The 9,086-nt window shown below is 38.1% G+C and overlaps 1 pseudogene; it reads right to left on the bottom strand.

The window, feature by feature from the left end:
• Nucleotides 1-5,231: 5,231 nt before the first annotated feature.
• LOC110286300 (HIG1 domain family member 1A, mitochondrial pseudogene) lies at nt 5,232-8,779 on the bottom strand (annotated as a pseudogene).
• Nucleotides 8,780-9,086: the final 307 nt, after the last annotated feature.

Raw genomic sequence — 9,086 nt, forward strand, 5'->3', positions numbered from 1 at the left:
GACACATGCTCCACTATGTTCATAGCAGTCTTATTTATAATAGCCAGAAGCTGGAAAGAACCCAGATGCCCCTCAACAGAGGAATGGATACAGAAAATCTGGTTCATTTAAACAATGGAGTACTACTCAGCAATTAAAAACAATGAAATTCCTAGGCAAATGGATGAATCTAGAGGATATCATCCTGAGTAAGGTAACCCAGCCACATAAAGAACACACATGAACCAGAAAGACCAGTGTCACATGTTTTCTTTTGTATGTGAATCCTACTCTTAAATGCTTCTGTTTTGTATGCTTACTTCATGAACCCAAGATACTTGCAAAGAAACAGCAATGGCTCATACCTTAAGGCAGGACAGAGAGTACCACATAGTAGGTAGAAGATATTTGGGGACTAAAAATATTGAGGCAGAAAGAATGGTGAAGGATAGAGAAGACAAGCAAATATGAGATAGGAAAGGTCAAACAATGTGAAAGGAGTATGATTAAAAAATACTTGGTAACCTGGTATCTAGTAACATAATTTAAAAACGTAGGAGAACTTGTAGGTAAAGATATCTAAAACCAGACAATGCAGGCTCTAGAAGCAATGAGTATTTTTTTTTAATCCTAAGACAAGAGATGGATCTGCAATTAAAAGCACATGCTACTTTTTCTGGAGACCTGGTTTCAGTATTTGACACCCACCTGGTAGTTCACAACCATCTATAACTCCAGTTACAGGAGATTTGATACCCTCTTCTGCCTTCTGTGCACATCAGATTTGTATCTGTATGTGGATAGTGCACATACATACATATGTACATACATACAAACACCCCTATACATAAAAATAAAATAAATAAATATTTTTAAAACAGCCAGGTGTGACACACCTCAGAAGGAGGCATTGATAAGAAAGACTCCAGTTAACTGAAAAACGTAACAGGCTTTCACTACCCACATGAAAGAGTTAATAAGTCTCTGTTGCTATAGGTACCAGACACCATGGATGAAAACCACAGAGAAACCAAGTTAGAATTGATGCAAGTTTCTTTCCTGCTGGTTGCTCTTATTGTGCCAGATGATGGGTAACAGGATATGATGGGGTAAAGGTGTCAAAAGACTAACTAACCTAGTCATGAACTCTAGAAACTATCATACCAACACACTAGGCAAGATGAACCCTTAGTGAAATGGTGTTACCATTTTTTATGGAGGCAATCAGTGGCTCCTTAATTAGATTTTTGTCTTCCTTTACAGTAGAGAATCCATGCTTGATACTATAAACCTCATTTAAAACCCACTTAAAGACCCTATGTAGAGGAAACAAACCTAAGATGGCTGCTTAGCTGAATTGTCATGGCCTCAAGTTAACCCCTGAACATATCTGTGTATATTCACACAGAAACTACTCTTGCCCTTAAACAGAGAACATCTCCTTGTGTGAATTATAATTGCAAAAACTCATGGCTGTTCAAGATGTTGAGAATAAAGGATAGTTGAGGGTTCATCCATAGAGAAGACAACTACACTGCCCCTGTGAGGCTCAGTAAACACTGAGTCAGAGGAGACAGAAAGGCTGTAAGAGCCAAAAGATGATGGAATACAGGTGCAAAATACCATCTTCTAATCAGGAAACAGTACAGGGACGTGGCAACTACCAACTCACAATGACTATATATTGCACTGGGTCTACAGAAGACCTGCCTCTCTCCAGCAGTCAGAAATTGATGGAGAAAGGACTCATGGGGCCCTGACACATACACCTAATCTGTTTGTTAGATTCTGGGAGGAGAGGAATCATGCTATTCAGTTGTGTACCCACTGGTTAGCCCACTCGACTCTGAGGGTTAGTTCCAAACTCAGGATCATACAGATAGATAGATGGCCTGTATTAAACTATGTGGTACAGTAAATAAACTAGAACTAATAAACATGAAAAAGAGATGTGGGGAGGAGAAGAACCGATATGGGCATTAGAAAAATGGGAGAGAGTATGTAGAAAAAAGACTGAAATATAAGGTACATATATGAAATCACTGAAGAACAAAAGAGGAGGCATTTGCTTAAGGACACGTGGAAGAATTAATTTAATTAGACAAGTACCTAGATCTAGAATTAATTTAGATACAAAGAACTTAGACTATGCAGAGAGACACAGTTACCAGGATGAATTAGTAATTACTTTCACTGAAAGCTTACATAGGGCTGGATAGATGGCTTCGCTGTTAAGAGCACTGACTGCTTTCCAGAGGTCCTGAGTTCAAATCCCAGCAACCACATGGTGGCTCGAAACCATCTGTAATGAGATCTGATGCCCTCTTCTGGTGTGTCTAAAAGCATAGATAAAATGTCATGATCATATAGAGTAAAAATATATTCATGACAACTGAGCGATTAGAATATTTCTTTCTAGGAGTGTAACATTTTCAATGGACTTGTAAAAATATATAGAATTTTAATATGTTAAGCTACATATGACTGGCAATCTCTAAATGGGTAGCAAATTTGAGTAAATGTACAAATGTTTACTAATAGAGATTTTTATTTTAGGAAAGACAAATAGTGCATCTGAGGGAATGGATGTGGTATAAGTACTCAAAATGATAGAGATGTCAGAGAAGGTAGGAAATTCTCAATAATGGAAGTACTAACAGACTTTTCCAAAGACCCTCAAATTATCTTTGTAGCAAATTGAAAATAATTGATTCATGGAGGAATGTAATCAAAACTATTAAATGAATAGTCAATTCATCGCTTCCTGTCTTTTCTTCTCTTGGTGAATAACACTCATACAATTATGCAAGACCAAAATCTGTGAGTCATCTCATCATAATTCTAACATCTCTCCTAATATGCACTAGGTAGTCAGCTTTCTGTTTCTATATTAGTTACTTTTCTGTTGTGGGATAAAATAACAGGACCAAAACAACCTGAAGAAGAAAGGGTTTGTTTCAGATTATGATTTCAGAGGGATAAGAATCTATTAGGGTTGTAGGGTGGGTGGGGGAATGGTAGCAAGCAGCAGGTATGGTGGCCGGAAAAAGTCAAAAGATTACAATTCTCAACCTCAAACACAAAGCCAAGAAAACAAACTGGAACTGGGGTGAAGCCCTAAACACTCAAGAAAGCCTGTCTGCAATAATGTACATTCTCCAGAAAAGGTCCTCCTCCCAAAGTTTCTACAACTTCTCCAAAAAGTACCACTAACCAAATCTCAAGTGGTAAAATACATGAGTCTGTAGGGGATATTGCTCACTCCTACCACCACAGTTTCTATCAAACACCAGGGTGAATTATTTTGCCTCATGGTTTTGAAGATAGTGAGACATTATATCAGAGTAGAAGAAGTACATGAAAACAAGCTGCTTCATGGTGGCCAGGGAGCAGAGAAAGAATAGAGTCCCACTATCCCCATCTTGTTTATGGGAATTTATCTTCTTTATAAGGCCCTACCTTTTAGTTCTCATCTCTTCATTAGCACCAAACTAAGCAAATGGGTCTTTGATGACATGTCAGATACAAATTACAACAATATCCACCCCTCTACCCTCTGTATACCTGCAGGCCTTTCTCCTCCAGATATGCAAACCAGCTTCTTCTGGCCTGGGTCCGACCATGCAGCAAATTCACTACTTTCCCTTAGCCTCACTAACTCTGTGCCCTCAGCTCCTGCCCTGCTCCAGCCAAAGGGAAGCTCTAATTTTACATCAAACACAAACCAAATTCACACACCAAGGTGACATTGCAAAAACATGTCTCTCAGCAAATCCACTAGTCCTAAAGAAATGTTAGCCAATGAGAATTACCTACATGAACTACAGGACACAATAACAATCTTGGGGCTGGAGAAAGCACTGGTTGCTCCTCCAGAGGTTCTGAGTTCAATTCAATTCTTAGCAACCACATTGTGGCTCACAACCATCTATAATGGGATCTGATGTCCTCTTCTGGCATGCAGGTATACATGCAGATAGATCACACACACACACACACACACACACACACACACACACACATCTTTAAAAAAGAAAAAAAGAGCACTCTTAAACTTTATCAAAGAATTCAATGAGCTTAAAAAAAACATGAATACAACCCGTTGATATTATAAAGGATGCCTGGTGGTAGTGGCACATTCCTTTAATCCCAGCACTTGGGAGGCAGAGACAGGCGTATTTCTGAGTTCGAGGCCAGCCTGGTCTACAGAGTGAGTTCCAGGTCAGCCAGGGCTATACAGAGAAACCCTGTCTCAGAAAAAAAAAGTATATATATATATATATATATATATATATATATATATATATATATATCATATATATATATATCATATATATATATATCATATATATATATCATATATATATATCATATATATATATATATGATATATATATATATAAAGGATAACAATAAACACTCGAGTGATTACCAAGAAAGCACAATTATACAACTAAATAAAATGATGAAGACAATTCAGAACTTGAAACTGAATTCAGTAGCTCAGATACAAATACTGAAGAAGACTCAAGATGAAATGAGGTGGAATTGAAATTTTCAATGAAATAATTAGAAAACACAGAGAGTAACCTTACTAGTAGAATGGGTATAGTACAAGGCAAATTATCAAGACTTGAAGATAAAGCAGTAGAAGTATTGAGCCAGTCAATCATGGAATGTGAAAAAAATTAAAACTAATGAAAGGATTAAGCAGGAACTTAATTTTATTCTGTAAGTTCTGTTCCTCCAGAGAACACTGACTAATAGAGCAACCCTAATTTAAAAAAGAAGAAGAAGAAGTCTACCCCTTGTCATGAATCAATGGAAGGAGAGGGCCTTGGTATGAAGGCTCAATAAATGCACCAGTATAGGGGAATCAAGGGCAGGGAGGTGGGAGTGGGTGTGTGGGTGGAGGAACAACCTCATAGAAGCAGGGGAAAGGAGGATGTGATAGGGTGTTTCTGAGAGGAAGGAAAACCAGGAAAGGGGATAACATTTGAAATGTAAATAAAGAAAATATCCAATAAAAGAAAAAGTCTACCAAAATTTTTTGAAGGCTAGTTAAAAGCAATATTTCCTAAATTAATAACAAAAAGTGCAGAAACAGATGAAGCTCTTCAAACTCCTTTCTTCAAAGCCATTTAATTCTAATGCCAAAAGCTAGTTAAAAGCACAGTAAGAATTTGTTTTTAATTTCAAAACCCACATGTTATTTATTGCAAACACAAGCAAGTAACCTCAATATGAGACATCTAACTAAAGCAAGCACAGTAGCTCTTCCAAGGCTTAGGCTTGGTCCAGAATTCCTGGTACATGGAGTAGCCCATACCAAGAGTCATGGCCCCCACAACAAAGCCCTGGGCTGCTACACGCATGTGGATCAAGTGAATGGACATCTTCATATTTCCCCTACTCTTCAGCATGTGTAACCCATACACAACAATTGCTGCAAAGCCTGCCATTCCAATGGGAAATAAACAGTGTCTCCTTAGCTTTCTGAATAAACTTAGACCCCTGACCTTCATCGTATGAAGAGAGAGAAAGGTCTGTGTTGTTTGACATTGTGATTTCTTGAAGAGTCTTCCGAGCCTTAAAAAAAAAAAATACCAAGGATTAATCCTAACAAAGGAAGACACTAAAGATGGAAAGATCTCCTATCAAAGGTAATTTACAGGAACATTGGAATCCCAATCAAAATCCATATGACATCCTACAGAGAGAGAGAGAGAGAGAACCAAAAAAAATTGTGCTTCTCTAATTCTATACTATTGATCAATGTATCCACTTTTCTGCATCAAAACCCACATCTTATAGAAATATTGGCCAATAAGAATTACATAGATCAGCTGTTCTTAATCTATAAATCATGACCCACTTGGGGATGTAATGACCCTTTCACTGGGGTTATCTAAGACCATCAGAAAATATATATATTTACATTACTGTTCATAATAGTGGCAACATTACAACCAGAATAAAATAATAGCAATGAAAATAATTTTATGGTTGAGGGTCATTGCAACATGAAGAACTGTATTAAAGAGCAGCCTCTTTAGGAAAGTTAATAACCACTGACCTAGTTAAACCTCTATGTATGAATGTATATACACTCAAAAGACAAAGAGCCTTAAAAACAAATGACCCATTTGAAAAACCTACCAAGGACCTAAACAGAGAGGTCTCCAAAAAAGGGGGGGGAGATTACTAAGATGTATCCCAACAAGTGCTCATCATGCACAGCAATTAGGGAAATGAAAATCACAATAACTTTTAGACTCCATTTTACACCAGACAAAATGCTAAAGATTAACAAAGCAACCAGCAACAAATGCTAGAGGAGATGTCAGGGAAAGGGGGTCATCATTGATTGTTGGTGGGATTACAAACTTGGTAACCACTATGGGAATCAGTGTGAAGAATCTACATAAACTGAATATAAATATACCATAAAAACCAGTTATGCCACTCCTTGGCATGTACCTAAATGACTTGGCATCATAATTCATAGGTATTTGTTTATCCATGTTCAACTGATCAAATGGATAATGAGAATGTGGAAATGAAGTCACAAAATTTGTAGGTAAATAGACCAAACTAGAATATAATATATTGAGTGAGGCAAACCAGACCAAGAAAAATGGATGCAAAAAAAAAAAAAAAAGAGCCGGGCAGTGGTGGTGCACGTCTTTAATCCCAGCACTTGGGAGGCAGAGGCAGGCAGATTTCTGAGTTCAAGGCTAGCCTGGTGTACAAAGTGAGTTCCAGGACAGCCAGGGCTACACAGAGAAACCCTGTCTCGAAAAACCAAAAAAAGAAAAAGAAAAAAAGAAAAATGGGTGCCACATGTTCTCTCTCATTTGTGGTTCCTAGTTCCAAATCTTCAGATATGAATATACATTTTAGTATAAATACAAGGAGTCAGATTAGAAAAATGGAAAAAATGCAGAGTATCTAATAGAGAAATGGAGGAATATAAATGCAGAATGAGGGTAAATAGCAATGGATGTCTGAAAAGATCATAAGAAACCATAGTACTATCACCTAAAATATCTATATTTAAGTGAGTATATAAATATACATATATAGTTTAAATGAAATTTACCGACATGAGCTAACAGTGATTCCTCCAAGAAAGACTATCTGACAACACACAAAAAAAAAAAGAAAAAAAGAAAAAAAAAAGAAAAACTCAACACCAGGCACGAGAAGCTGTCTTTTGAGCTGTTGATCAGCATTGTCCAAAAGACATAAGTCCCTATTGCTGAAGACACTATATACTTTAGATCTTGGAAGCAACCACCACTCCTAGCTAAGATTTCTATGAACTGTAAAAATGACCGACATGTCATGATAACTGTAAGGGTGCAGTAGTGACACTCATACCTTGTCAGTAACCAATAGCTCTCTAAATGGGCTTAAGATTTGTTCAACCCATACATGGGCTAGACCTAAGCCTCCCTGTAGACAGATGTGCAGCTTGGTCTTCATGTGGGTCCTGAACAACTGGAGCAGGGGCTATCCCAAAAGCTGTTGCCAGTGTGTGAGATATGTTCTTCAAGATGGGCTGCCTTGTCTGGCCTCAGTGGCAAAGGATGTGCCTAGCCTCATGAAGACTTAATGTTCCAGGGTGGGGGAATACTCAGGTGGTAACACACACTCAAAGGAGAAGGGGAGGGAGGAGGGGAAGGGATTGTGGAAGTGGTGACTGGGAGAGGGTAGTGAACAGGATGTAAAGTGAATAGATGATGGTGATGGTGATGATGATGATGATTATGATGAAAAGATTTGTTCAACAAGAGCGATCATACCTGGTATTGCAAATGTAGCCAACTATCCAGGGTTCCTGAAGTCATGAGTCTTGAGGTAGAAAATAGAACTGCCACTTTACTAAGCCAGCAGAATCTCTAACTACATAACAAATATTTATCCTTATATCCTCAGGTAAGTGTAGTCCTTGCCCACACTAAAAAACTTCTATATCCGACCGACAGATAGACTGGCATGGACTAGGAAACACCACAAGGCAACTAAGGAATGTTGAAAACGGTATAGTCCTTCCCAGGGAAAGCATACCAATTGGTTATCCAATAGCAAGTGATCATTCCTGAAAAATATATACAGGTATCATTATTCTGTATTTACACATATAGGAATATATATGTGTGTGTAATATATAAGTTTGCAATACCAAGGGGCCTCTCTTCCCAATGATGGCTGACTAGGCCATCTTCTGCTATATATGCAGCTAGAGATACAAGCTCTGGGGGTACTGGTTAGTTCATATTGTTGTTCCACCTATATGGTTGCAGACCCCTTCAGCTCCTTGGGTGCTTTCTCTAGCTTCTCCATTGGGGGGCCCTGTGTTCCATCTTATAGATGACTGTGAGCATCCACTTCTGTATTTGCCAGGCACTGGCATAGCCTCATACAAGACAGCTATAACAGGGTCCCTTCAGCAAAATCTTTCTGGCATATGCAATAGTGTCTGGGTTTGGTGGCTAATTATGGAATGGATCCCTGGGTGGGTAGTCTCTGGATAGTTCATCCTTTCATCTTAGCTCCAAACTTTGCCTCTGTAACTCCTTTAAATATGAGGGGATGTTTTAGCGTATCTGTTTCTTTCGTGCATTTTTCTTCTATATCCTATATTGACTTTCTTATTTCCTTCATCTTTTTATTTATACTCACTTTTACTAATTCTAAGGGTTTTTTATGTCACCTTTAATTTTGTTGAACATTCTTAAAGTCACTTTAAAGTCTTTGTCTGGAATTTCACCTCATTTACTATCCTTGAATCCATTATTGTGAAACAAGCATCATTTTAGTATCCATCCTGGTTGGTTTTTATTTTCCACATGACACACACATCCAAGAGTTACCTGAGAAGAGGTAGTCTCGGTTGAGGGATTGTTTAGATCAGATTGGTATGTGGATATGTCTGTAGACAATTACTTAGATTGATTGACATCATGTCATCCCCCAGGCCGTTTATTGTGGGTTGTGCAAATGCTGGCTCTACCTGAACCAGAGAAAGCAAGACAGTAAGCAGTGTTGTTCCAAGGTGTCCTCGCTAGTTCCTGCTTTAAGGTTATGTCCTATCTTCTTTC

Source organism: Mus caroli, unplaced genomic scaffold, assembly GCF_978045245.1.
Source record: "Mus caroli unplaced genomic scaffold, Mus_caroli_1 scaffold_5, whole genome shotgun sequence".
NCBI lineage: Eukaryota > Metazoa > Chordata > Mammalia > Rodentia > Muridae > Mus > Mus caroli.